Below are 27,555 nucleotides of genomic sequence, written 5' to 3' on the forward strand. Positions count from 1 at the left end.
ACATAAGTGAGTACACCCCACAGTGAACATGTCCAAATTGTGCCCAAATGTGTCGTTGTCCCTCCCTGGTGTCATGTGTCAAGGTCCCAGGTGTAAATGGGGAGCAGGGCTGTTAAATTTGGTGTTTTGGGTACAATTCTCTCATACTGGCCACTGGATATTCAACATGGCACCTCATGGCAAAGAACTCTCTGAGGATGTGAGAAATAGAATTGTTGCTCTCCACAAAGATGGCCTGGGCTATAAGAAGATTGCTAACACCCTGAAACTGAGCTACAGCATGGTGGCCAAGGTCATACAGCGGTTTTCCAGGACAGGTTCCACTCGGAACAGGCTTCGCCAGGGTCGACCAAAGAAGTTGAGTCCACGTGTTCGGCATCATATCCAGAGGTCGGCTTTAAAAAATAGACACATGAGTGCTGCCAGCATTGCTGCAGAAGTTGAAGACGTGGGAGGTCAGCCTGTCGGTGCTCAGACCATACGCCGCACACTGCATGGTCGTCATCCCAGAAGGAAGCTGACGCACAAGAAAGCCCGCAAACAGTTTGCTGAAGACAAGCAGTCCAAGAACATGGATTACTGGAATGCCCTGTGGTCTGACGAGACCAAGATAAACTTGTTTGGCTCAGATGGTGTCCAGCATGTGTGGCGGCGCCCTGGTGAGAAGTACCAAGACAACTGTATCTTGCCTACAGTCAAGCATGGTGGTGGTAGCATCATGGTCTTGGGCTGCATGAGTGTTGCTGGCACTGGGAAGCTGCAGTTCATTGAGGGAAACATGAATTCCAACATGTACTGTGACATTCTGAAACAGAGCATGATCCCCTCCCTTCGAAAACTGGGCCTCATGGCAGTTTTCCAACAGGATAACGACCCCAAACACAACCTCCAAGATGACAACTGCCTTGCTGAGGAAGCTGAAGGTAAAGGTGATGGACTAAACCCAATTGAGCACCTGTGGCGCATCCTCAAGGGGAAGGTGGAGGAGTTCAAGGTGTCTAACATCCACCAGCTCCGTGATGTCATCATGGAGGAGTAGAAGAGGATTCCAGTAGCAACCTGTGCAGCTCTGGTGAATTCCATGCCCAGGAGGGTTAAGGCAGTGCTGGATAATAATGGTGGTCACACAAAATATTGACACTTTGGGCACAATTTGGACATGTTCACTGTGGGGTGTACTCACTTATGTTGCAGCTATTTAGACATTAATGGCTGTGTGTTGAGTTATTTTCAGAAGACAGTAAATCTACACTGCTATACAAGCTGTACACTGACTACTCTAACTTATATCCAAGTTTCATGTCTATAGTGTTGTCCCATGAAAAGATATAATGAAATATTTGCAGAAATGTGAGGGGTGTACTCACTTTTGTGATACACTGTACGTATATATACTGGTGCTGGTCATAAAATTTGAATATCATGAAAAAGTTGATTTATTTCAGTAATTCCATTCAAAAAGGGAAACTTGTATATTATATTCATTCATTACACACAGACTGATATATTTAAATGTTTATTTCTTTTAATGTTGATGATTATAACTGACAACTAATGAAAACCCCAAATTCAGTATCTCAGAAAATTAGAATATTACTTAAGACCAATACAAAAAAAGGATTTTTAGAAATGTTGGCCAACTGAAAAGTATGAAGATGAAAAGTATGAGCATGTACAGAACTCAATACTTAGTCGGGGCTCCTTTTGCCTGGATTACTGCAGCAATGCGGCGTGGCATGGAGTCCATCAGTCTGTGGCACTGCTCAGGTGTTATGAGAGCCCAGGTTGCTCTGATAGTGGCCTTCAGCTCTTCTGAATTGTTGGGTCTGGCGTATCACATCTTCCTCTTCACAATACCACATAGATTTTCTATGGGGTTAAGGTCAGGCGTTTTCTGGCCAATGAAGAACAGGGATACCATGGTCCTTAAACCAGGTACTGGTAGCTTTGGCACTGTGTGCAGGTGCCAAGTCCTGTTGGAAAATGAAATCTCCATAAAGATGGTCAGCAGCAGGAAGCATTGAAGTGCTCTAAAACTTCCTGGTAGACGGCTGCGTTGACCTTGGACCTCAGAAAACACAGTGGACCAACACCAGCAGATGACATGGCACTCCAAACCATCACTGACTGTGGAAACTTTACACTGGACCTCAAGCAACGTGGATTCTGTGCCTCTCCTCTCTTCCTCCAGACTCTGGGACCTTGATTTCCAAAGGTAATGCAAAATTTACTTTCATCAGAGAACATAACTTTGGACCACTCAGCAGCAGTCCAGTCCTTTTTGTCTTTAGCCCAGGCGAGACGCTTCTGACGCTGTCTCTTGTTCAAGAGTGGCTTGACACAAGGAATGCGACAGCTGAAACCCATGTCTTGCATACGTCTGTGCGTGGTGGTTCTTGAAGCACTGACTCCAGCTGCAGTCCACTCTTTGTGAATCTCTTCCACATTTTTGAATGGGTTTTGTTTCACAATCCTCTCCAGGGTGGGGTTATCCCTATTGCTTGTACACTTTTTTCTACCACATCTTTTCCTTCCCTTCGCCTCTCTATTAATGTGCTTGGACACAGAGCTCTGTGAACAGCCAGCCTCTTTAGCAATGACCTTTTGTGTCTTGCCCTCCTCGTGCAAGGTGTCGATGGTCGTCTTTTGGACAACTGTCAAGTCAGCAGTCTTCCCCATGATTGTGTAGCCTACAGAACTAGACTGAGAGACCATTTAAAGGCCTTTGCAGGTGTTTTGAGTTAATTAGCTGATTAGCGTGTGGCACCAGGTGTCTTCAATACTGTACCTGGTCACAATATTCTAATTTTCTGAGATACTGAATTTGGGGTTTTCATTAGTTGTCAGTTATAATCAACAACATTAAAAGAAATAAACATTTGAAATATATCAGTCTGTGTGTAATGAATGAATATAATATACAAGTTTCACTTTTTGAATGGAATTACTGAAATAAATCAACTTTTTTATGATATTCTAATTTTATGACCAGCACCTGTATACACATGTTTGCTACTGAAGCTTGGAGAGCTCCCACTGTACCTGGATGATGGTTTAGGGGGAGCTGGTAGGAAAGTCTGGGCTCTCCTCTGAGGTCAGTAGGCTGCTAAGACAGGGGGAAGGCAGACGTGCCGATTGGTCGGAAAGCAGGGATTGTTGAGAATGTTTTTAATTTATCTGCTTATTCTTGCTTGTTGTAGTAGTAGCAGCAAACCTTCTTGGTGAGTACAACAATCTCCTCCCAGTCTCCTCACAGGTCCTCTCCCCATAGTCATAGTGAAACAGTTCCCAGTTTGTGTTTTGAAAACACTCCTGGAGGGTATCCTCGGGTTCCCTGGACCAAATCTTTACAGTCTTTGTGCTGGGCATCTGTTGGATAACCAGTGGCTTGTAGGTGGCCACAAGGTGTATGAGGTTATGGTCAGATTCTCCAGGTGGGGGAATGGCAGAGGAACTGTAGAGGTTCAGGATCTTGTTCTCTATCGTTGCACAGTTGACATACTGTTTTAAGTTGGTCAGCACAGGAGAGAGGGAGACATGGTTAAAAGTCTTGCAGATCAATGTAATGACACTGGGATGTTGTGTCTGCGGTGATCGAGTGAATGATATCTCTAGCATGCACATGTGAGAACTCCTGCAGTAGAGAGTGGTCTCAGACATACCACCAGAAGTACATTCCTTCATAGTCACATGTCCGGGATACCATTCAGAGTTGACAAATACAGCAATACTCCTCTCTTCTTACTGCTGTTTTCCTCTGTCCACTTGAACTAGCGAGAAGTCAGCTAGTTTAATTAGACTATCTGGTACATTCTCATGTCTCCATGTTTATGTGAAGCACAGTAGGCTACTCTCCCTGTAGATCCGCTGGTTGTTTCACCCTAGCTGACAGTTGCTGCACCCTGTTAGTGAGAGACCTCACATTTCCAAAAATTACCATTTCCCGTCCTTCTTAATCCGCTCCCGTACTTTCACTCCAGCTCTTATCCACGGCAAAAAAAGCAAAGTAGGTGAGAGCTGCTGCAACAGGCTGCTGACCACTCCAGCACCCAAGGTGTGAATAAATTTTAATTATTAAAACCACACTAGGCCTATTTATATCAACACAGAGAAGTAAGCAGCTGTAGCAGAAGTAATCATTAATGATATACTGGGAGGCTGCGTCACAGTTACACTTTCTACACTACATTTACTATCTAAGTTGGTGTCTGTATATTTTTGTAACAACAGATTTTCTACCTGCATGTTGTGTTTTTAAATCTCACAGAGAGGAACACTGGGACCAGCAGGTACATTTACATCTCTAACAGTAAGAGCTGGTATGAAGCTCAGAGTTACTGCAGATTGTATCACACCGACCCGGCCAGCGCAAGAGATCCAACTGAAAACATCATTTCATCAAGTGAAATCGTCAAAGATTACGCTTGGTTTGGTCTGTCCAGGATCACCTGGAGGTGGTTAGATCAGACCAACCCGACCAACATCACCTGGAAGTCTGGACAACCTGATAATAAACTGGCATATGAAGATTGTGGTTATTTATCTAATTTGCAGGCTGCTGATGCTCAGTGCTCAGACCTCAAACCTTTCTTCTGTTACAGAAGTGAGTTCAAGTTTTTCAACCTTTCAGCCTCATATTTGGATTAATTTTAATTGTTTTTAATAATATCAGTTTAATTTGTTTCTGTGTGTGAACAGTTATAAGAGAGATCCGGATCCTGAAGTTGAGGGTTCAATCAGATCAGAACATGAACGATCCTGCAGTAAAGGCAGCACTCCTGGAGAAGGTGGGTCTCATCCTCCTCATTCCAGCAGCAGGAACCTCAGTGTCCATCAAGCTCTGATCCTCAGGCTGCTGGATTCAGTTCTTCTACCATCAGATTCATCATCCTGCACGAGTTACTAACACAATCATCTTCTGTTCTTCAGATCCTGCACAAACTGAAGGAGCTCGGGATGGAGCAGAACATCACACTGAAGTGGAGGGAGCAGCCAGGTGGAGAGGTGTTCCACAAGATTAAAGATGACGCAGCAGAAAATGAAACAAGTGAAACATGTCAAATTTAATTCGTAAAATGATGATCTTTAAACTAATTTCAATCAAATTAAGAAAATTAAGAGAAACAATTTAAAATGTAAGAATTGCTTCACAACACTTAAAATAACAGATTAAATATAAAACAATGTGGAGGTTATGGGAAAGATGCTTTTTATTATTTATTTTAATGTTCTATTTAAAGTTCAGTAAACAATTCAAATAAAAACTGCACTGTGTTTATATATACTGTTTATATATACTCTATATATCCATCATTTCTGTAACTGTTACTTCAGCTAGAGTAATGAATTGTTTACTGTTGAAGCACGTCTGTAAGTCGCTCTGGATAAAACCTTTAGCTAAATGTGGAAAATGTAAATGTCACTGTCGTCTGTGGGTGTTTGGTTGCCATGGTTTACCTGATGCTAAGCAAAAAAATGCAAATACCATGACGGTACGAGTGATTTACTGGCTCGTATCTACAGAGCATAAAAAAAACAATACAGTGACTAAGTGGGTAGCACTGTCGCCTCACAACAAGAACGTCCTTGTGTTTGATCCCCAGGTGGGGCGGTCCGGGTCCTTTCTGTGTGGAGTTTGCATGTTCTCCCCGTGTCTGTGTGGGTTTCCTCCATGAGCTCCGGTTTCCTCCCACAGACCAAAAACATGCAGTCAAATTAATTGTGCCCATTGATAAGCTGAGAAAGGCTCCACCCCCCCCCCCCCAAAAAAAAACAAACAAACCCTGATTAGATAAGCAGTTAAGAAAGTGAGTGAGAGTGTATATGTATCTATAATTTCTGCACCTGTTTTTTTTCTATGACTGAATGATTAAATGTATACTCTATATATCCATCATTTCTGTAACTGTATATTTTCTGTGATTGAGTGATTAAATATATTCTGACCAACTGTTTTCTTTTTGGGTGGGGCACTACCAGATTTATTCACCTGTGTGCAGAATTCCTCACGTCCCTTGAAATTGTTTGCTGGAGGTTGAATTGAATTTTGATCGTGCACAGCAGAGATGCATCACATTGCAGCAGTCTATTAGCTAGTGACATCTAGCAGGAGCAGCACTGTTAGCACGGCAGTTTCGACAACCACAGGGGGTAAACAGGTTTCAGTCAGTTCTACAGTCAGTTCTACAGTCAGTTCTATGGAGAGTAGCTTTCGACTCCAGCACCCCTAATTATTACAGCATAACTAAAGGGAGAGCGAGCAGATAACAAGATCATGAAGGCTTCCACAGGACATCAGCGCCCACCTCCCTACCATCATCAAACCTGAGTGATCGGACAAGAGAGGCAGAACGACAGCAACCCAACATCCCTGATCACCACAAGTTTCTATCACCAAGAACCCCCAAGCTCTGCTCCTCTGTCTATAGTCGGGGTGGGCAGCTCCAGTCCAAGGGGTCAAAAATCAGACGCAGTGCCAGTAAATCTGACAACACAAAAGCACCAGACTGCCCAGACCCCAGAGATCCAGGACCAGAGCCACACACCCCTAGTTAGGAACCAGACCCCCTGGTTTTCTGCCTTACAGAAATGATCCTTATATTTATCACAACTGAAGAGACTCTATCAGACCGACAACGAGCTTCAGTCCAGCTTTAAGGTGCCAATTTAAAGCTGCAACTACTTTCTTACCTAATAACATCTGAGTCCATGATGATGTAAAGCTTGCTTGATTGTGGACAGTGTCGGCCATGTTTCAGCAGCTTCTAACTCATGGCAGACCAGTTTGTTGGTGGTTGGTTTGATGAAGTGTTCTGTCAGCAGAAGCAAACAGTTTGGGACTCTTTTATAAACCTTTAAAAAGAGACCACTGTTCCATGTACTTATTGGATACAGTCAAACTAGTCCTATTTATATGAGGGATCTTCAGAAAGTTTCTGCACTTTTTAAAACTCAAACTCCATCACTTTTCGACATCGTCGACTTTCACATCATAATCACATGAAAATCTTCTTCCCCTTAAAGCTTCTTTGAGCCTCCAAACAGGTGGAAATCAGACGGCCCTGTTTGTTAGAACATCTGAGTCTCTCACTGTCTTCAAAAGACGATTAAAGATCTTCTTCACCTCTTTACTACGCACTTATTTGATTCTGTTACTTCAGCTAGAGTAATGAATTGTTTACTGTTGAAGCACGTCTGTAAGTCGCTCTGGATAAAACCTTCAGCTAAATGTGGAAAATGTAAATGTCACTGTCGTCTGTGGGTGTTTGGTTGCCATGGTTTACCTGATGCTAAGCAAAAAAATGCAAATACCATGACGGTACGAGTGATTTACTGGCTCGTATCTACAGAGCATAAAAAAAAACAATCTGACCACAACTAAAAATCCTGGAGGGAAGTCACTCATCTACACATTTCATCCCTGTGTAGTCCATCATTGACTGTACATACATGACAAGAAAGCTGTGTATGTTCTTTACAATCGCGCGTCTGTTTGTGGCTGTTTGACAACGTGACGGTGGGTTTCTCTTCCATCTCTAGAGAACGATGATCTAGGAACCAAAAACAGCGTAGCGCCTCACGGTGGTGGAGATAAAGCACGTACCACTCTGCTTAGTGCTCGATTCATACTGGTCATCGACACATGGCTTCACTCCTAACTAGCATAAACGTTTTGGCGTCACTAACATTCACTCCGCCCCATCACTAAAATCTAACTGAAAATGAATGACGGGTGGCCATGTTGTCGGTCTGAATGCAGGGTGAATAATTGCATAAATGCAAAATAATGACGAAAACGACCAACCAGTCAGTCATGCTCTGGGACACGCCCTAAACTCTTTTATAGTGAAACAACCCACATTAATTATTTCGTTTATTTTTAGTTTTTATGTAATATGTTTCATTTACAACAAATCAGAAAAAGTTTGGACAGTATGGAAAATACAAATAATAATAAAAACACATTGACATGTTTCTTACATTGACTGACACTTTTATTTGATGTCAGATATTTCTGAGATATTTCATCTTTTATCTGCTCAACTTCATTTCATTTATTAATAAACATCCATTCCTGCATTTCAGGCCTGCAACACATTCCAAAAAAAGTTGGGACAGTAAAGCATTTACCACTTTGTAATGTTGTTGTTCCTTTTCACCACTTAAAAGAGGTTTTGGCACCGAGGAGAGCGAGTGATTTAGTGTTTCAGCTTTTATTTTGTCTCGTTCTTCCAGCAAACACGTCTTAAGATGTGCAGCAGTATGGGGGGTCGTCGTCGTTTCAAAATTCAAGTCAAGTCAACTTTATTTATATAGCACTTTTTACAATAGACACTGTCTCAAAACAACTTTACAAAATCCAGGACCAACAGATACAAAAACCCCTGTTGAGCAAGCCGAGGGCGACTGTGGCAAGGAAAAACTCCCTGAAAATTACAGGAAGAAACCTTGAGAGGAACCAGACTCAGCAGGGCCCATCCTTCTTGGGTGGTCTGGAGGAAACTTTAAATAAATACACGATTTACACAAATCATACAAACACAAAATTAAATGAACTAAAAGTTATAACTGGTAATAAATAAATAAATAATTAAATAATAATAGAGTTATTATTCGGTCTAGTCTTTAATAAAGTCTGTAGTTAGTTCTTGGTGCAAATACTCCAGACCCGTCACATCTGGCAGAAGCAGCATCGTTGGCACTGCAGTCTCGACTTTAATCCTTAACCTCGGCGGGTAAACAGGTTTCCATCAGAATGCCCTCGGGGTAAAACAATAGAGAATGTAGTTAATAATGTACAATGTTAGTTGAGTAAAACAGTTTTACAGAGAGTTTTAGACTCCGGCAGCCCTAATTATTACAGCAGAACTAAAAGGGAGAGCGAGCAGGTAACAAGGTCATGACCGCCTTTGTCTATACTAATCAAAAGCCTGAGAAAATAAATATGTTTTCAGTCTAGACTTAAACATTGAGACTGTGTACGAATCCCGAACAGAGGCAGGAAGATTATTCCAGAGTTGTGGAGCTTTGTAAGAAAACGCTCTTCCACCAGCTGTGGTCTTTTTAATTTTAGGAACTATAAGTAACCCTGCATCTTGTGAACGAAGTGGACATGCTGGGTTGTAGTAATTAATAAGTTCACTCAGATACTGTGGTACAGACCATGTAGCGCTTTATAGGTTAGTAAAAGTATTTTGTAATCAATGCGAAATTTAACTGGCAGCCAGTGTAGAGATGATAGAACAGGAGTAATATGATAAAATTTTTTAGTTCTAGTTAGCACTCGAGCTGCTGCATTTTGAACTAACTGGAGTTTGTTTATGGATCTACCAGAGCATCCAGTTAGAAGAGCATTACAATAATCTAACCCAGAAGTTATAAACGCATGGATCAGTTTTTCAGCGTCATTAACAGATAGTATATTTCTTATTTTAGAGATATTACACAGATGATAGAAAGCAACTCTAGTAATATTATTAACGTGTGTATCAAAGGAAAGATCTGAATCTATTGTGACACCCAAGTTTTTTACATCTGGGCTGGGAGTAACAGAGAACGTGTTTAAGTTTAGCACCAGGTTAGACAACTCGTCTCTTGCAGCTTTAGAGCCAACAAGTAAAACCTCAGTTTTATCTGAATTAAGTAAAAGAAAATTACACGACATCCAGTTTTTTATGTCGTTTACACAATCTTCTATCTTACTGATTGTGTCAGTATCATTTGGTTTGGCTGATATATACAGCTGTGTGTCATCTGCATAGCAGGGAAATTTTATGCCATGTTTATGAATAATTTCTCCTAGTGGAAGCATATAGAGTGTAAATAATAGCAGTCCCAGTACCGACCCCTGTGGAACACCACACTTTACTTTTGTAGTTTCCGAGCATTTATTATTTACATAAACGAATTGAGAGCGGTCAGTCAGATATGATTGAAACCAAGAGAGTGCGAGTCCTTTAACACCTACTGTATTTTCTAGCCTCTCCAGTAAAATGTTATGATCGACCGTATCAAACGCTGCACTAAGATCTAATAGAACAAGAAAAGAGACACATCCATTATCAGAAGACATTAACAACTCGTTAACTACTCTAATTAATGTGGTTTCGGTACTATGATTGGGTCTAAATCCTGATTGAAATTATTCATGAATACAATTTTCATTTAAATAAGAGCATAACTGTTTGGAAACGACTTTTTCTAATATCTTAGAGACAAAAGGAAGGTTTGAAATTGGCCTATAATTAGATAAAACATGTGGATCAAGATTAGGTTTTTTAATCAGGGGTTTAATAACAGCACTTTTAAACAGTTTAGGTACATATCCAAGGCTAAGGGATGCATTGATTAATGTAAGCAGGGGCTCTACAATAGCTGGGAGTAAATCTTTAAGTAAACGAGTTGGAACAGGATCGAGTATACACGATGATGACTTCGATGATTTAATCAACACAGTTAGTTCATTTTGGGAGATTGGATTAAAGGAATTTAGTTGAATTACCTTGTTACTATTATCACCACTGTTATCACCAATGCTGCTCAGAGTGAGTCCATACTTAACATTGGGAAGTGACACACTCTGACTCTGAAGTTGTATTTTTTCTATCTTATCATTAAAGAATTTTAAAAAATCATGGCTGGTACAGTCAGGCGGTATATTAGATTCAGTTTCATTGACGTTTTTAGTTAATTTGGACACTGTCTCAAAAAGGAATCTAGGATTGTTTTTATTTTTCTCTATTAGGGACGAATAATATAAAGATTTAGCTTTTATAAGTGCATGTTTATACTCAGTTAGAGCATCTTTCCAAGCAATCTTATCCACCTCCAGTGTAGTGTGATGCCACTTGCGTTCTAATTTCCGTGCTGCTTGTTTAAGTGCGCATGTGTGGTCATTGTACCATGGAGCAAGTTTTTTCTCCCTAATCAGTTTAGTTTTGAGTGGGGCTACGTTATCTAAGGTTGTGCGCAGTACGGTCTCTAGGTGTTGAGTTGCCTGATCTAGTTCTTTAGGTTCTGATGCTGATATACAGTGTATCACAAAAGTGAATACACCCCTCACATTTCTGCAAATATTTTATTATATCTTTTCATGGGACAACACTATAGAAATAAAACTTGGATATAACTTAGAGTAGTCAGTGTACAACTTGTATAGCAGTGTAGATTTACTGTCTTCTGAAAATAACTCAACAAACAGCCATTAATGTCTAAATAGCTGCAACATAAGTGAGTACACCCCACAGTGAACATGTCCAAATTGTGCCCAAAGTGTCAATATTTTGTGTGACCACCATTATTATCCAGCACTGCCTTAACCCTCCTGGGCATGGAATTCACCAGAGCTGCACAGGTTGCTACTGGAATCCTCTTCCACTCCTCCATGATGACATCACGGAGCTGGTGGATGTTAGACACCTTGAACTCCTCCACCTTCCACTTGAGGATGCGCCACAGGTGCTCAATTGGGTTTAGTCCATCACCTTTACCTTCAGCTTCCTCAGCAAGGCAGTTGTCATCTTGGAGGTTGTGTTTGGGGTCGTTATCCTGTTGGAAAACTGCCATGAGGCCAAGTTTTCGAAGGGAGGGGATCATGCTCTGTTTCAGAATGTCACAGTACATGTTGGAATTCATGTTTCCCTCAATGAACTGCAGCTCCCCAGTGCCAGCAACACTCATGCAGCCCAAGACCATGATGCTACCACCACCATGCTTGACTGTAGGCAAGATACAGTTGTCTTGGTACTTCTCACCAGGGCGCCGCCACACATGCTGGACACCATCTGAGCCAAACAAGTTTATCTTGGTCTCGTCAGACCACAGGGCATTGCAGTAATCCATGTTCTTGGACTGCTTGTCTTCAGCAAACTGTTTGCGGGCTTTCTTGTGCGTCAGCTTCCTTCTGGGATGACGACCATGCAGACTGAGTTGATGCAGTGTGCGGCGTATGGTCTGAGCACTGACAGGCTGACCTCCCACATCTTCAACCTCTGCAGCAATGCTGGCAGCACTCATGTGTCTATTTTTTAAAGCCAACCTCTGGATATGACGCCGAACACGTGGACTCAACTTCTTTGGTCGACCCTGGCGAAGCCTGTTCCGAGTGGAACCTGTCCTGGAAAACCGCTGTATGACCTTTGCCACCATGCTGTAGCTCAGTTTCAGGGTGTTAGCAATCTTCTTATAGCCCAGGCCATCTTTGTGGAGAGCAACAATTCTATTTCTCACATCCTCAGAGAGTTCTTTGCCATGAGGTGCCATGTTGAATATCCAGTGGCCAGTATGAGAGAATTGTACCCAAAACACCAAATTTAACAGCCCTGCTCCCCATTTACACCTGGGACCTTGACACATGACACCAGGGAGGGACAACGACACATTTGGGCACAATTTGGACATGTTCACTGTGGGGTGTACTCACTTATGTTGCAGCTATTTAGACATTAATGGCTGTGTGTTGAGTTATTTTCAGAAGACAGTAAATCTACACTGCTATACAAGCTGTACACTGACTACTCTAAGTTATATCCAAGTTTCATGTCTATAGTGTTGTCCCATGAAAAGATATAATAAAATATTTGCAGAAATGTGAGGGGTGTACTCACTTTTGTGATACACTGTATTTGGTAATTCTGGTAGGCAGTTTATGAATGCTGCTGCAGTTGCAGATGTAATAGTGCGCTTACATTTAAAACAATGTGGTTGCTGTATATTATTGGATAGGGACACTTCATAAATTAGTAGAGAGTGATCAGAAATTAAGTCATTCTGTGGTACGATTACCAGGTTGTCTATGTTTATACCATAAGTAAGTATTAAATCTAAGGTATGTTTACAGCGGTGAGTGGGTCCTGTTACATTTTGGGTAATACCTAAAGATTCTAAAATAGAGTCAAACGCAATTCTGAGTGGATTACATTTATCCTCATAATGAATATTAAAGTCACCAACAATTAAAGCTTTTTTAGTTGATAAGACTAATTTAGAAAGAAAATCGGCAAATTCGTTAAGAAATTCTGAGTAAGGACCAGGAGGTCGATAAACAGTAACCAGCTTAAACATACTAGTTTTATCAGATGAACATTTATTGGTTATGTCAGAGATAAGAACCTCAAACGAGTTTGTTATGGGAGTTGATTTTACAGTAAGACCTATGTCCTTGTCATAAATTGTGGCTATTCCTCCACCACGACCGCTAAGACGTGGCTTATGTTCATAACTGTAACCCGGAGGAGATGCTTCATTTAAACCTAGATACTCATCAGGTCTAGCCCAGGTCTCAGTTAAACAAAGTGTACTAAGACTATTATCTGTAATTATTTCATTTACAATTACTGTTTTGCATGCAAGTGACCTGATGTTTAGAAGTCCTAACTTTAGTTTAACTTTACTAGGGTTTTCATGATGCTCATTTAGATTAATTTTAATTAAGTTATTATGACATACTTTTTGATTTTGTTTTGGCTTACACCTGCCACGGTAAACAGACACAGTCTCAATGGTTTGTGACCTAAGGATTCCGGGTGACGTCCGATGGCGACTCGCAGACAGTCGGTTAGGCCTGTTAGTCTGCTGCCTGGTCTTGGCTCTGGATAGTCATTTAACACTATCTGCCGCTACACTAACGCGGTGGTAAAGCCTGTCACCTATGCTGCAAGAAATGCGAGCAGCACCCTCCCACGTGGGGTGGACACCATCCCGCTTCAAAAGACCAGGCCTTCCCTCAAAGGTGGACCAGTTATCTACAAAATCAATGCAGTTTTCTGAGCACCATTTAGACATCCAGCGGTTCAGCGACAACAACCTGCTGTAGGTTTCGCCACTGGGTCGAATCGGTAAGGGGCCAGAGCACACTACTGCCTCAGACATCGACCTAGCTAACTCACACACCTCTTTAACATTACTCTTAGTAACCTCAGACTGCTGTAAACGAACATCATTAGTGCCGACGTGGATAACAATCTTCGAAAATCTACGATTAGCATTAGCCAGCACTTTCAGATTTGCTCTGATGTCAGGCGCCCTGGCCCCCGGAATACAAGTGACTATGGTTGCTGGTGTCTCTATGGGGGTTGCAATACGCACGTGTCGGAGCTGATAATCTCCTATAACCAGAGCACTTACATTAACAGGCTTCTCAGCGGGTGGCTCACTGAGTGGGGAAAACCTGTTGGACACGTGCAACTGAGATAATCGGTGCTTTGCCCTACGACTATGTCACCAAGACGTCACCCAGTCGCCCCGCTGTGAGGGCTCTAATGCCGGAGTCTGGGGTTCTGTACCTGAACTGCTGGCATTCGGGACTGCTACAGCTAAATCTAAGCCCTCACTAGTAGTAGTCTGTTCTAATGCCCGAATGCGCCCTTCTAACACTGAGATCTTCTCCGTCAGACTAACAACTAATCTACACTTATCACATATAAAGTTATCACTAAACACGGAGAAGGAATAACTGAACATGTTGCACTCGGAACAGGGATATAAAGCTCCTGCTGGGGCCATTATAATAACAAAGAAATGTACTTAGCTTAGAAGATGAGTTGATGTTTAAGTTGGATTCACCGGCGCTTCTGCTGGTAGTCACAGAAAAACAGCTTTAATTCCGGACGAAACAGGCATTGATAAGCTGAAATACAAAAACCAACAACCAAACAAACACGCTTCGTTTAAGACAAAACGGCTGTAATTCTAAAGGAAAACGGTGTTTATGCGCTGGTGTACAAATAAAAGAAAAAGAACGCGGTTCCTACGGACAGAAAACCATAACTCCCCACAAAACAAAGGTGTTTAAGCGCTGAAGTACAAAATTAACCAAACACAAACGCACTTCGTGCGGACAGAAAACGGTTTTAATTCTGGATGAATAAGATGTTTATGCGCTGGGGTACAAAACCGGCTTTGTTCTGATGCCGGTAGCAGAAGTTTCCTAGTAACAGACTTTGAAAACAAGCACAGATTTACGTTAGTAAACACAAGCGTAAACACAAGCGCTTTTTTTACGATAGACAAAATAACACTCTATATCCGAATCAGAATCAGAATCAGATTTATTGGCCAGGTATGTGGATACACACAAGGAATTTGTTTCCGGCTGATGGTATGTCTCTAGTAATGGTACGATACAGTGTACAAGCAACGTATACATTAAACATTAAACACAAAATCACAAAATTATCCAAACTATAAGATTATATACACACAATATACAGATATGTAATTTAGCAGCATCTGAAATATTTACAAAACAGTAAAGTGCACAACATGTAGGATGAGTACTACAGTGTAGTCAATTTGGCAGCAGATGAATATTTTTACGCTTACGTGTTATGTATTATCAGTCATTTATTTATTTAGTAGGGAGATGGCCTGTGGGAAGAAACTGGTGGTTTTAATGTGGATGGATCTATAGCGCCTGCCGGAGGGGAGGGGTTGGATAAAGTAATGTCCAGGGTGTGAGGAGTCAGTGATCATTTTCTCTGCCCGTTTCTTGGTTCTTGAAGTATACAAGTCCTGGAGAGAGGGGAGAGGAGCACCAATGCTTTTTTCAGCTGACTTCACCTGTCGCTGCAGTCTGTTCCTTTGTTGTGTTGTGGCTGCACCAAACCAGACTGTGATGGAAGTGCACAGAACTGATTCGATGGCCGCAGTGTAGAATTGTCTTAGCAGCTCCTGTGGCAGTCCCAGCTTTCGCATTTTCCGCAGAAAGAACATTCTCTGTTGGGCTTTCTTGATGGTGGAGTTGATGTTATACTCCCACTTCAGGTCCTGGGAAATGATAGTGCCCAAAAACTTGAAGGACTCCACAGTTGAAACAGGACTGCCTAAAATTGTGAGTGGGAGCCGTGCTGGTGAGTGTTTTCTGAAGTCCACTGTCATCTCTACAGTCTTGAGCGTGTTAAGCTCCAGGTTGTTCTGACCGCACCAGTGCACCAGCTGGTCGACCTCTCGCCGGTAAGCAGATTCATCTCCGTCGCGAATCAGACCAATTATTGTAGTATCATCTGCAAACTTCAAGAGTTTCACAGATGGGTCACTGGAGATGCAGTCATTGGTGTAGAGTGAAAAGAGCAGACTAATATCAACTATGCGCGAAAGATTAACGTTTAAATTATATGTTTAAAACATACGTATATAAAAAGTTATTTAGCTAATGGCTACAAACAAACAACTAGGCTACAGTCTCAGCGTGCGTACCACCAGAAACGGAAACCAGCATCAGTGTCAATTAGAGGCCAAAATCCTCCACACATTCTCTATTGGGGACAGATCAGGACTGCAGGCAGGCCAGTCCAGTACCCGTACCCTCTTCTTCTGCAGCCACAGCTTTGTAATGTCTGCAGCAGGTGGATTTGCATCATCTTGTTGAAAAATGCTGGACGTCCCTGGAAAAGACGACGTCTTGAAGGCAGCACATAAGCAATTCTCCACATTCTCCGCAATTACAGAGCGTCCACACCAGGGTTCGATTTAGTCCAACCGAAACTGACGAGTATGAACACGAGCTAAAAAGTCTTATTAATAAGAGAGCTGGCTTCTGGCTGCACCTGATCTCTGACCCCAAGGACCAGAGCTGCCCACCCCGAATATAGACAGAGGCGCAGAGCTTGGGGGTTCTTGGTGATAGAAACTTGTGGTGATCAGGGATGTTGGGTTGCTGTTGTTCTGCCTCTCTCATCCGATCACTCAGGTTTGATGATGGTGGGGAGGTGGGCGCTGATGTCCTCATAAAGCCTTCATGACCTTGTTACCTGCTCGCTCTCCCTTTTAGTTCTGCTGTAATAATTAGTGGGCGGAGTCTAAAGTGACTTTCTGTAGAACTGATATTTTACTCTTAATGATTCACATTGTAACTCCATCTTCTGTTGTTTTACCCCGAGGTGGTTCTTTTTTTTTTTTTATATATATATTTTTTTTTAAACAACACAGCAAAACATTCTGGATATCAACGTGTACATAGTCGAAACAAATTACAAAGCAATACCCAGGAGAAAAAAAAAATACAAAGAGTAAAATAATAAAAATAAACACAAATAAACCAAATAGAAAAGAAGTGGGACAGTCACACCTAAAACAAAGCAAAACATGTAGTTCAAATACAAACTTCACAGTCAGAATCTGAATAATTACAGAGAAATCACAAAAGGATTTTGTGATCACAAATTTCTAATATGGTCTAAGAAAGGGTCCCAAACTTTGGGCTTAATAAACATGTCCAACTCTGTCCCCTCTGGTAATTGAGGAAACTGAGGGAATGTACTTTTGGCAAAACTACGATATCTAAAAAAATGTTGCTGAGGTAATACAAACCTTTGAGCTAATTGTTGGAATGTTGCAAATGAGCCATCAATATATAGATCCTTAAATGTTCTTATACCCAAACTGCACCAAATATTAAATGCACCATCCACAAGTGATGGAGGGAAGTATGGATTTGCAGCTATCGGAGCCAAAACAGAGGCTGATTGAAGCTGGAAGTAACGTTTAAATTGGTTCCATATTCTCAAGGAATTTCTAACCATCACATTCTTTGTGTAAGACGAATAGGATATTTTGGTCAGTGAACAGACCAGAGTGCCAAGGGAAGCCGGTTTGACTGAGTTAGCTTCCATGTGAAGCCAGGCCGGCGACGCTGAATGGGGACTATATTGCAACCAGTACTGTATGACTCTAAGGTTGACTGAACCGAAAAAAAAACTAAAATTTGGTAAGGCCATACCACCAAGCTCCCTGGGTCTCTGTAAAAGTTGCCTCCGCAATCTTGTTTTTTTTTTTTTATTAAGCATAGAGCAGTTTAATCCACTGAGTAAAAGTTTCTCCGAAACCAAATTTTTCCAAGGTATAGAAGAGATATTTCCATTCCACCCTATCAAAGGCTTTCTCCACATCCAATGATATTACGGCTTCTATTACGTCAGATTCAGAAGGGTTATATATTACATTAAACAAACGACGTATATTAAAAAAGAGATGTCTGTTTTTAATAAAGCCGGTCTGATTCGAAGAAATAACTGTAGGTAATACTGTTTCTAGTCGAAGTGCGGGAGTCTTTGATAGAAGTTTATAGTCTGCATTTAATAAATTAATTGGACGATACGAGGAACAACTAAGAGGATCCTTATCCTTTTTAAGTATAAGTGATATTAAGGCCTGATTAAGGGTTGTAGGGAGGTGTCCTGATTCTAGTGATTCATTAAACATATTTAATAATAATGGCGCCAATTTATCAAAGAACTTAATATAAAATTCTATAGGATACCCATCCGGGCCCGGACTCTTACCAGTTTGCATAGATTTTGCTGTACGAGACAGTTCTAAAATTGTTAATGGTTCATCCAACAACAATTTGGTTCATGCGTCTGGATCCAACAAAGGAATCTCCAATGGCCTAAAGAAATTATCAAAGTCAACAACATCTGCCTTTAAGTCAGAAGTATATAATGTACTATAAAATTGTCTAAATTCATTATTAATAATGGCAGTATTCGTTGTGATTCCTGAAGCTGTTTGAATTTGAACAATCTGATGAGAAGCAGAAGAATGTCGTAACTGATGAGCCAAAACTTTACTAGCCTTGTCCCCAAATTCAAAATAGTTGGATCTAGACTTAAATAATAACTCTGCTGCCTCATCAGAGGCCAAAATATCAAACTCTGCCTGTAAAATAAGCCGTTGTTTATAAATATCCATAGAAGGAGATACCGCATATTAATTGTCTAATTGAGAGATGTTTCTAATTAAATCATCCATTTTCCTCTTCTTACATCGTTTTTTATGTTGTGTATAAGAGATTATAACCCCCCTTATATATACTTTTATTGTCTCCCACAGAATGGATGCAGAGATTCCTGGGGTGTTGTTAGTACTAAGGAAGAAATCTATTTGATCAGAAATGTGATTTAAGAAAATATCATTCGAAAGAAGCAGCGAGTTAAAACGCCAGGGAATCTGGTTATTATTTAGCTCAGCAAGTTTCATGTTCATTACAACAGGAGCATGATCTGAAATGACAATTGTGTCATATGAACAGGATTTTACATTTTGGATAATTCTACTGTCCACCAAAAAATAGTCTATCCGAGTGAAAGTATGGTGTACGTGGGAAAAGAAGGAATATGCTCTACCTTTGGGATTGTGAAAACGCCACAAATCTGAGATTGCAAAATCTTTCAGAAAAGTCTTGATCACTGTGGCTGATTTGGACTCTGGGCTAGGTTTTTTGGAGGAGCGGTCTAGTACCGGGTCAAGCCAACAGTTAAGGTCTCCACCTAGAATAAGCGCATGTGAAGACATGGGGCATAGACATTAACTAAATGTACCGGGGTATTGTGTAGTTTGCCAGTAAGTATAATATACCGCCCATTCGGATCTGATATTACATTTGAGCAAATGAAAGAGACCGATTTATGAAACAAGATTGCCACTCCCCTTGCTTTACCGGAAAAAGAGGAATAATAAAACTGACCAACCCAACCAGCCTTAAGTTTGCACCTGTCTGATTTATCTAGGTGTGTTTCTTGAAGGAAAATAACCCAGCACCCAGATGTGATAAATGTTGGAACACTTTAGTACGTTTCTTTGAGGAATTCAGGCCCTTACAGTTCCAGCTGATAAATCTAAGTTCACCACCCCCATGGCGAAAATGTGTTACGGACTGTATCCTAATAGGACATTAGTAAAGACATAATAACAGATTGAGAAAGTGTGAAGCTTGCAAAGGACTTGAATCTGACATTTACTGGCCCTTAAAACAAATAAAGAAAACATAAAAAAGGAAATAAAAAACCAAAAGTGAGTAAAAACTAAACTAATAAAAACTAATAAAATACAGAATAAATCCAAAAGTCCCCACCCACCTCCCCAACTAGCACCTCCCCAACTGAGATGCAAGAACAAATTCTCCCCAACAAACCTAGCACAAGCCACTCCATAGCAACTTTCCAAACCTGGAATGCTATATGAGAGAAAAATGGACGTATTTTAATAAAAAAATACACAACATTATTATTAATAACCTAACATCGACAGCCATCAAATCACGTTACCCTCCACAACAACTGTTCAAATAAAGAACATTAATAATAACAGTCACTAAATAACTCACGTGTCCCTATAACGGGTGCGATTACTAAGAAAGTTTATCGGCAAAATCCACCGCTTCTTTTGCATCCTCAAATCTGTGTACCGTACCGTCTGGAAGGGTGATTTTTAATGTTGCTGGGTAAAGCAGGCCAAATGTAATGCCCGCAAAAGACCTTAAACGGCGTTACACATCACCAAAAGCAGCACGTTTCCGTGCGACAGATGAAGTGTAGTCCGGAAAAATAAAGATTTTCTTGCCTCCGTAATACAATGGTGAAGACCTACTGGCCCGCTGCAAGATCTTGTTCCGAACATGAAAAAAGTGTACTCTGGCAATGAAAGGTCTAGGTGTCTCAGTTTCTTTGGGTTTTGCATGGAGGGTTCTATGTGCCCGATACAGCAGTGGTTTCTCTTCCAGTCCGAGCACGTCTTGAAGCAGCCCCGCAACAAAGTCCGAAACCCGAGCTCCCTCCGATCCTTCTGGGACCCCAATAATTCGCAAATTATTTCTTCGCGAGCATGCCTCAAGGTCCTCACATCTGTCTTCAAGGCGTCTGCATTGGGTAGTGAGTTTGCCAACAGCCGCTTGTAACTCAGTGAGCTGTGTACTGTTATCATTACCGGAGCGCTCCAGCTCCCGCAGCGTTTCATCATGCGAGTCCAGTTTTTGTTGTAAGGGATTAATTAAGTTAGAGAGTTCAAACTTAACAGCCGCAATTTCCGTCCAAAGCCCAGAAGAGAATGAATCAAGTCTGCTACAAATGTCGGACCTTAGCGCGTCCATCATAGTTTGCAGCAGTGAAGCACTAACCGCGGTATCAGGTGGGATGTCCACTTCTCCCTCAGGTGTATCAGCCACGAGTGCCGCAGGCTTGCGGCCCAACTTTGAAAGTTCCGTTTTGCTGCGGGTAGCTGACATTTTGTCCGATAAGGCAATGCGATAATATCTATCTGGGGTGTATTCAAAAGCTGTTTTATGAAAAAAAGAATTGTTGTGTTAAATATAAAAATGAATTTAGTCCATTTTCTCTCAGAGCAGCGGGAAAGCACGTCTACATCCTACGAACACCACAGCGCCCCCACCCCAAGGTGGTTCTGATGGAAACCTGTTCATCCTCTCGAGGTTAAAGACTGCAGGTCGAGACTGCTGTGCCAACAATGCTGCTCCTGCCAGATGTGATGGTAACCTGGCAAGTTTGCACTAAAAATGTCCAGAACTTACCACAGACTTTATCACAGACTGGACTGAATAATGAAGAACTCAGATTTTTTTTGTTAGTTATGACTTTCAGTTCAATTTAATTTTGTGTTTGTATGATTTGTGTAAATTCTATTTATTCAAAGTTTCTTCCAGGCCACCCGAGGAGGACGGAGGTTCCTGCTGAGTCTGGTTCCTCTCAAGGTTTCTTCCTGTAATTTGAGGTTGTTTTTCCTCGGCTGCTCAATAGGGGTTTTTGGTCTGTTGGTCCTGGATTCTGTAAAGTTGCTTTGAGACAATGTTCATTGTAAAAAGCGCTATAAAAATAAAGTTGACTTGACTTGACAGGAAGGAACATGCCTCCGTCCCAACTTTTTTGGAGTGTGTCGCAGGAATTTGTTGTTGTTTGAGACCCATACTAGTGTTACACACTTTGTTTTGCATTTGCCTCAGAGCTGTGACGGACGTGGAGCAGCGTTTTAAATGAAGCGTGTGGTTGGAAGTGCAGTTTATGGAAATGAGTTCTGCTGAGGTGGTTTTACATTCGGTCTGAAACAGCAGCTCAGTCCATCACAAACAGCGAGACCAAACGAGACGTCAGTCCTGATCCTCTAAAGATTTACGTTCTTCAGATGTCAGGTATCTTTTACTGCTCTGCTATAATACTTCTGTATGATATAATATTATAGAACCTGAATAGTTTAACAGAAAGATATTTTATAGACTGGCTGTTTGATCTTTTTAGATTTTTGTACTTGGTGTTACTGCTGTAGAATTACTGCTGTAGAATTACTGCTGGAGTAAATTTGTGTTGTGTGAGGTGGTTTAAACAGACAGAGTTTTGTACGACTGCTGAAGAGTGTATTCTCATTTTTCATCAGTACCACGTTCATCAGTGATGCAGCATCATGTCTTCATTCTCCTGTTTATCTCAGGTGAGACGATCATTCAATGTGTAGTGATAAAATATAAGTAGATTCTGATGTAACTGCTGTACAAAAAACGTCAGGATGCTTCAGTCTGCATTAAAAATCCTCGTATCTACAGGTACATTTACTATTTCATACAGCAGACTTTCTCAACCAAATATTCTACAATGAAAATTTCAAAAACCAGGGTACACAGTTTATCAGCTGCCTCGTACGATTGCCGTGTTCTACCACTTTTTTAGCATTTTACCCCAATTTTCTTTCCAATCTAGTTGCATCCAATTTCCCATTTGTATTTTACCTCCACTCCTGGCCAAGGAGGGTAACTAACACAAACCGAGCAAACCTAAAAGACTCCTGACATCTCTGGCCAGTAAAGGTGCAGATTATTCATTCACGGTAGGGTTCGGTAGGGTTTCTGTTTTTGCATTTCTGATTCAGATTCTGATCCTGCTTGTCCTTACTGGTTCCTTAGTTTCCAGTCCAGAGTGGTAAGAAAAGGTCAAATACGTAGATACACGTTCCATGAAACACCTTGACAGTGCGGCTTGGACACATCGTCAGTGATGACCCCCGGGTCATTGGGTGTTTCGGGTCTTAAATCATCAGACACCCTCACCTGGGCAACCCAACCAAGGGTGATCAGTCCCCGGTTTGTGTCCAAGCAGCGCGCTACTCCATACCTCTCCCTTCTTGATCCACAGCCACCTTGAGGCTTTTTCGGCAGCCTCACTGATGTTTCTGGTGGCTCTTCGTTCTAGCAACCTTCTGATGCCAAGGAGCTTGTGGGCCTCCTCCATCCGGTCTTCCCAGGGGACTGTAAGCTCCAGCAGCACTACTTGCTTAGTGGACTCAGATGTTAAGACCATGTCAGGCCTGAGTAATGTCCTTGCAATGTGCTCTGGGAACTTCAGCTGCCTCCCATGGTCCACTTTAAACTGCTAGTCATGGGCTGTGGCTAGTAGCCCAGTTGAGACCTTGTGTGCTGCCTGAGGTTTCTCCCCTGCCCTGATGAAGGTGATGTTGTGCTTTGCTGGGAGCTGATGTTTCCTCTGCTGGATTCCAGTACAGATGGTGTCAGCTACTGCCTTCAGCACCTGGTCATGGCGCCAGGTGTACCTCCCCTCTCCCAGGGTTTTAGGGCAGCAGCTTAAGATGTGCTCTAAGGAGCCTCGACCCATGCACAGTGGACATGCTGGTGTTTCTGCTAGCCCCCAGCAATGTAGGTTGGATGGGCTTGGGAGGACATCATACACTGACTGGATCAGAAACTTGAGTCCTGCTGGCTCTGACTTCCAAAGCTCTGTCCAGGTGATCTTCCGTGCGGATGCATTGTTCCAGTTAATCCAGGCTCCTTGCTGACGCATGGCCACGATCCTGCTGCGGCGTTTCTCCTCCACCCCTGCATGGATCTCTGCCTGGACCATCTGGAGTCTCTCTTTCCCCTGGGCTTTGTCGTAGCATTGTCTTGTGTAGCTGCCAAGCCCAGCCCGTCCAACTGCCACTGAGCCAAATAAGATGCCATGCCTCAGCCTCGCTTCAGCCTGTTCAACTGCCTCCTGCGCCTTTCACTTCCTTCCGGTTCTAACGGTGATGCCTGCGGAGGAGACCCTGTTGTCAGCTGAGTCTCTGTAGAGCAGTACCTCCCTGGCTCTGGTGACTTTGAACTCCTCTGTCAGACCAGTAAAAGGAAGCTGCAGCTTGTTGGTGTGCCCATACAGGGAAATGCTGCTTAGGCTCTTCGGCAGGCCCAGCCACCTGCGCAAGTACTGGCTGATATTGTGCTCGAGGCCCTCCACGATGGTTATTGGGACTTCGTATATCAACAGTGGCCACAGGAGTCTCGGCAGGATACCATGTTGATATATCCATGCCTTGAACTTACCTGGGAGACCTGACTTATCCACTGCTGATAGCCAGTTTTTCAGCTCCGCTTGCGTTGACTGGACTGCTGCCTTGTCTCTCAGAGTGCTATCGACGGTCTTCCCCAGGCTTTTGACAGGCTTCTCCGACACCTAAGTTGAAGCGATACTTCTCCACCACTCTACCTTTCCTCAGGACCAGAGACCTGGATTTGGCTGGCTTGAACATCATTCTCACCCATGTGATGATCCTTTCTAGTCCCCCCAGGAGCCAGCGGCATCCTGTCACTGTTGTATTAACTTTAAGTGTTAACTGAAACCTCACAAAGTAAATAGACTAAAGCACTGGTCCCCAACCACCGGGCCGCAGACCGGTACCGGTCCGTGGGTCATTTATTACCGGGCCGCACAGAAAGAATTCATAATTAGAGATGCTACAAGAGCAATTACATTTCCATTACTCAACACAATCACCACTAAGTGGGAGCAGTATCTCGTTGCATCACCTGTTTAAAATCACCTCATTATTTAGTGTTTTCACCTCATTACTAGCACAAAATTGCCCCCGTCCCAACTTTTTTGGAATGTGTTGCATACCTGAAATGCAGGAATGGATGTTTATTAATAAATGAAATAAAGTTGAGCAGATAAAACATGTTTTTATTTGATTTGCATTTTCCATACTGTCCCAACTTTTTCTGATTTGGGGTTGTAGTTCCTGAGCAAACTGATCTTTTTGAGCCTGACTTACAACAAGAACAAGTACAGGGACAGTACATGGACCAGGAGCTCCGTGCCCACCTCTCAAATACACCTCTGTCAGAATAGGGTGGCTGTGTGCATCGGCTCAGGCTCCGATTTATTCCACCACATTCTTTTAATGACCACTGGTGCGAAAGCCGTGACTGTAAAAAGGTTGAGAAATGCCGTCGTAGACTTTTACAGACACTTTTTAGTGTCTCCTGATATTTTTTTGAAAAACACATTTGGTGTGATCAGGGTTTAATACTGAATAAAAAAATCTCGTCCACAGGGGTTTCCTCACTCGTCTCTCGTAAATACCATCTAATCCAGCAGAATAAAACATGGAGCGATGCCCAGGCTTACTGCCGAGCCAACTACATCGACCTGGCTACCATTGAAACGGCTGCAGACTTGCTCCAACTTCAAAATGAATCACAGAGACAAAAAATTCCAGCGCCTGGATTGGACTGTACAATGACGTCAATAGCTGGCGCTTTTCTCTTGGAAATGCCTCATTGGGATGGTTCAAGTGGATGAACGGGGAGCCGAACAACTCAGGCGGGAGGGAATCGTGTGGCATGATATATAAACAGTATTGGAATGATGGACGGTGTTACACCCCACTTCCGTTTGTGTGTTTTGATGGTGAGTAATTCTAGATGATTGACTTTATTATCTGAAGTTAAACACAACTCTGTGTTCAGTTTGATTTAAAGCAGTGGTTCCATCTTGGGGACCTCAGTATGTTGTGAAGGGGCTCCAGGATGGTGCTTAATGAAGAACACAGAACAGAACATTATTAAAGTAGTTCTGAAACAGAAAGCTGAAAACTGTTGGTCTGTAGTGAAGCCATGTTTTAGCTCAGAGCAGAACCGAGTTTTATTTATCAATTATTAAAGCACAAAAGAATAAAAACAAAACATTCAGTGTCCTGACTGGGGTGTAATACTGCATTGCACCCAGTGATTAGGTAAGCTTATAAATAATAGATATTGTGGAAATATTGGAGATATAAAGACCCCAACCATACCCCCCTCCGGTCCTAGAGGCCAGAAATCAGGTGTAGCCAGAAGCCAACACACAACATGAAAGCACCAGACTGCCCAGACCGGAGCCACACACCCCTAGTTTAGAAAGACTAATCAAAAGCCTGAGTAATTAAATCTGTTTTCAATCTACATTGAGACGTGTCTGAATCCCGAACAGAGGCAGGAAGATTATTCCAAAGTTGTGGAGCAGCTGAGATCTTTTTCATTCTAGAAACTATAAGTAACCCTGCACCTTGTGAACGAAGTGGACGTGTTGGGCTGTAGTGCTCAATAAGTTTACTCAGATACTGTGGCCATGTAGCGCTTTAAAAGTTAGTAAAAGTATTTTGTATATCATCCTAAAAAATCTTCTACCTGTACTTCTGTTCTAACAGGGTTTCAGCAGATTTATACCACTGGACTGGTGTTTACTTAAAGTAGAGTAGGGAATGTTAGAGGTTGCTCTGGAAAAGAGCATCTACTAAATGTCGTAAATGTAAATGCTGCTGTTAGGGTATAAATTGGTGCCACCAGCCAGCAAGGCAAAGAAATCTATGCACTCCCCTGACAGTCTGACACAGGAAACTCACATACAATGCCAGACTTTGTCTGTCATTGTCTGTCTGTCTGTCAACGTCAATTCCACTTCCAGAGATGACATGATCTAGGAAATGCAAGACTCTCTTTATGACATGACAATTTTTTAAGTTTAGTGTTAATCCTGCTTTTTCTGCCACATCATACCCACTTTATTTAGATGTAGTCTAGGTTTGAGGATCAGAGTACACTAGGAGCTTGACATCAGATCTATCAGAGCTTCTCTGCAACTACAGAGAAGAATGAAGGTGCCGATGTAGACCGATAATTTCTCTCAGGATACACAAACATATAAACCGAGATGGTAATTCCTCCATCCTCAATATAATATCATACATGTGGAATCTAAGGTTTTAGTTTACTTGTGGCTATTTGAGGAATGCTTTTATCCAAGGACACTTACATTTGACAGTGGATAGAATTTCAAAACTAAAGGTTAAAATGTATACCAAAGGGTCCAACAGTGGCAGCTGAATGCTCTGCTGCAGCTACTTCATGGTTAGAATTTTCCTTTTTTTAATTGTTTTAACCCCAAATTTCACATCAGCAAGGGTAACTTTTGTTTTCTTCATTCTCACAGACATGAAAAACGGCTCTGATAGGTACATTGTTTACTCTGTTAAGAAGACATGGTACGATGCCCAGAGCTACTGCAGACTGTATCACACTGACCTGGCTAGTGTCAGAGACTCTACTGAAAGCCTAATCATACAGGGGAAAATCTCTGCTTCCTCAAGTGTTTGGGTCTGGTTTGGACTGTTTAGAGACACCTGGAAGTGGTCAGACCAAACCAACATGTCCACCATCAACTGGATGACCGGACAACCTGACAATAAGCTGGGAAATGAAGACTGTGCTTATATAAACGGACAGGTTGCTGACACTAAATGCTCAGAGCTAAAACCTTTCTTCTGTCACTCAAGTAAGTTAAAGTTACTTTTAATATTATATTTATTTTATTTTGTTTAACTGCACGTCTGTGTGCATTTCTGCATGCAGCTCCAAAACGGATACAGGTCGTGAAGATGAAGTTTCAGTCGGATAAGAACTTCAATAATCCTGTAGTAAAGGCAGCCATCTTGGAGCAGGTGGGTCTCCTCAAGTATAAATTATAGAAA

General features: G+C 42.0%; 1 pseudogene; it reads right to left on the bottom strand.

Moving 5' to 3' along the window:
- Positions 1–22,848: 22,848 nt before the first annotated feature.
- Positions 22,849–24,593, bottom strand: LOC134305958 (uncharacterized; annotated as a pseudogene).
- Positions 24,594–27,555: the final 2,962 nt, after the last annotated feature.

This window comes from Trichomycterus rosablanca, unplaced genomic scaffold (genome assembly GCF_030014385.1).
Source record: "Trichomycterus rosablanca isolate fTriRos1 unplaced genomic scaffold, fTriRos1.hap1 scaffold_170, whole genome shotgun sequence".
Classification (NCBI taxonomy): domain Eukaryota; kingdom Metazoa; phylum Chordata; class Actinopteri; order Siluriformes; family Trichomycteridae; genus Trichomycterus; species Trichomycterus rosablanca.